The following is a 3,456-nucleotide window of genomic DNA, read 5'->3' on the forward strand; positions in this document are numbered from 1 at the left end:
CTTACTTTCTTACTGTAGTAATTTCGGGGTATTACAGTCACAGTTGTAGGTCTTTCTTCACCTATCCCTAACATCTTGAAAATAGACTTAGGCATCAAGTTGATACTCGCTCCTAAGTCACACAAAGCTTTACCACAGTAAGATTCACCAATGTTACAAAGTATAGTAAAGTTTCCTAGGTCTTTCAATTTCGGTGGCAGTTTGTTCTGAAGGAACGCACTGCACTCCTTTGTCAAGGCAACAATCTCATACTCACTTAGTCGTTTCTTCTTGGATAGTATATCCTTCATAAACTTCACATAATTCGGCATTTGTTCTAAAGCCTCCACCAACGGAATATTGATGTGTAACTGCTTCAAAACATCCAAAAACTTCTTGAATTGCACATCATGTTTCTGCTTGTGTTGCTGCAATCTTTGCGGATATGGAGGTGATGGAACTTTTGGTTGAACGGAACAACTTTTCTGAGTAGGTAAATCTACATCAAAGAAGATATTAAAATATCTGAATTCACTAAGTCAGGGTTTACCTTGTCAGACTTTGCAGTTTCTGATTCCTTTGGTGTAGGAACTTCAATAGCAGATTAATTTTTCTCAACGGGCTTATCTTCGACATCAATCAATCAGGGTTCTAGAATTTTACCACTTCACAATGTCACTGCATTGATATGTTCTTTACCCAAATTTTTTAGATTCTCAGTATCGCTTGGCAAGGTTCCTTGTGGTCTAGTACGTAGCTCCGTAGCTAACTGACCCATTTGGTTTTCCAAATTTTTCAGTGTTGCTGCTTGGCTTTGAATCAAAGCGTCATTCTTTGCCATGTATGCTTTCAACAAGTTCTTTGAACTGTTTGATGCCTCAGCTTGAGGTGGTTTTGGAGCTTGCTGATTAAACCCTTGAGATTGGTTGGGTCTTTGCTATAATAAGTTGTTGTTCGATCCATTTCCTTGGTTGCTCCAAGAAAAGTTAGGATGATGAAGCCATAAAGGATTGTAGAAGTTGGACTGGGGTCCTTTTCCACTCTTATTTTAGTATTGGTTCCCTACATAGTACACTGACTCGGGATTTGATGGACAATTCTCAAAAGATTGACCTTCCCCACAGTACACACAAGAAACTATTTCAAACGGACTTGGTGGCTGAGCTGCAAAATTATTAGTACTATTAGCAGTTAACTATTTTAACATGGAGGAAATAGACAATACCTGAGCTGATAACGAAGTGAGAGAGTCAAATTCATGAACTCCGGCTACACGTCTTCCTAAAGTTGTTCGATTTGTTGGCCATTGATAGTTATTATTCACAATCCTCGCGATGATCTCACAAGCCTCATTATAAGACTTAGACAAAATTGTACCATTCGCAGAAGCATCTACCATCAATCTTGTATGTGCATTGAGACCATTATAGAATGTCTCCAACTGAATACAGTGAGGAATCCCTTGATGAGGACACTTACGAAGTAACTCCTTGAATCGCTCCCAAGTCTCATACAAAGACTCATCATCTAATTGTTGGAAAGTTGTGATCTCGTTCCTCAACTTAGTGTTTTTCCTGGGTGGGAAATACTTAAACAAAAATCTCTCCGCTAATTCTTGCCATGTAGATATGGAACTTGGTGGCAATGAATTGAGCCATGCTCGTGCTTGATCTCACAACGAGTACAGAAACAACTTCAACCTCAGTGCGTTTTCAGTCACACCGACTATCTTGAATGAATCACTCACCTCTATATATAATCAAAGGTGGAGATGTGGATCTTTCGTGGGCATACCACTAAATTGGCCTACCGTTTGTAGCATTTGAAACATCACTAGTTTCAATTCAAACTGGGTTGCCTCAATATCTGGCCTTTTAATTCCTAGGTTTAACTTACAAAAAAGCGGCACAGCATATTGTCTGATGCATCGATCCCTATCATCAACAATTAGGATAGGATTTCGTACATGATCGACTTCATTACCTTGGTCTTGATTCTGATTCCCAAGGTCCATCTCGACTTGTCTTTGAGCTATTCATTCACGTCTTTTTTATCTGAAAGTTTGCTCAATTTCAGGGTCTACAGAGAGTAAATCGATTATTCGATCTATGCTCACAAACACCTGAAAAGAAAATCACAAAAATTAAAAAGAATAAGTTAGTAATGTTAAAAATAAATCAAATTGAAAGTAAATAATTTCACGAAAAAATGACTATGGCAATAATTGACAATCCCCAGCAATGGCGCCAACAACTTGTAACGCTTAGGTTTGTACAAGTGTACACAGTCGTTATCAAGTAATAAGTATCAAGTTATCGTCTCCACAGGGATTGTATTTGTGCTAAGTCACTTAATTTGTAAAATTATATTAACAATTTGGTAAATAAAAACACAATATAGTTGAGAAGTGGTGATTAAAATATATTAAACGAAGTGCAATGATCCCTAATGCAAATTATCCTAAGTATGCAAACTATATGAATGAAATCGATTTTAGTAAAATTAAACACAATTTTGCAACAATTATAACATAAATAAACTAGGACAATTACTTTAATTAAACTCAATTTATTATCAACATGCTTAATAACATTCGGAAAAACATTCCATGCCAACTCGATCTTTCATGAGTTTGGAAACCACATTAGGTTCTTTCAAAATCCTTTACTTAGTAAATATGCATTTTAATGCTCCTTATTTACTAAGGGTTTCTTAGTATTCGTGTGAAGTAACAGGGACGTGTCAAGTTTGAAACAATTTAATCACACAAATCTAAAAACTATGCAGATAATAGAGCTTGGTCAGAGTTGTTATGCAACCTACAATGTAATCGAGTCAGGATCTAAATTGAGCATGCACATTTCAATTATGTGTCCATTAGCCGTCATCTGGTCAGGATCGCTCAGCTAATTCAGGTGCATTCCAATCACGTATGAACGAAATACAGACTTGATTTTAATTGAAAACATGATCGATTGAGGCACAAACATTATAAGCATGAATCAAATAAATATTATTTAATCAAAGGAATCATCCTAGTTTAAATTAAATTAAGCTAACATTGTTGTAAAAAAGAACAAAGAACACATAGCAAACATCTTTAGATTAAATTAAAGAAAAGAAAGATTAAACCCAATTCAGAGTGGCTGTCACCCAAGACTCTGGCTGACGAGGCTGATGGTTCTCCAAGGTGGCCAACCAAGGGTTCTTTAAGAGGCTAATTTTTCTAAAAATTCTTATGCAAGGATGATGATAGGCGTGAGGGGGAAAGATAGCTAAGAGAGCTAAGAGAGGAGAGAATGATGAATGAGTGAGCGAAGATTGAAAAAGTGAGAAATGAGCTCTTATTTATAGGTGAGGAAAGGGAGCTTAATTTGCTAAAAATTGGAGTGTCCATCTTTTGAAACTTCTTCCAAGCTTGATTCTTGGTCAATTTGAGTGCCACCACAACTCAGGACTAAGACTCAGTCACCAGCA

General features: G+C 36.7%; 1 non-coding gene across 1 annotated transcript; it reads left to right on the forward strand.

The window, feature by feature from the left end:
* Window positions 1–1,436: 1,436 nt before the first annotated feature.
* Window positions 1,437–1,543, forward strand: LOC128040096 (small nucleolar RNA R71). The gene has a single exon (XR_008194756.1). It is a non-coding gene; the product is annotated as a small nucleolar RNA R71 (small nucleolar RNA).
* The last annotated feature ends 1,913 nt before the right edge of the window (window positions 1,544–3,456 follow it).

Source organism: Gossypium raimondii, chromosome 3, assembly GCF_025698545.1.
Source record: "Gossypium raimondii isolate GPD5lz chromosome 3, ASM2569854v1, whole genome shotgun sequence".
Taxonomy (NCBI): Eukaryota; Viridiplantae; Streptophyta; class Magnoliopsida; order Malvales; family Malvaceae; genus Gossypium; species Gossypium raimondii.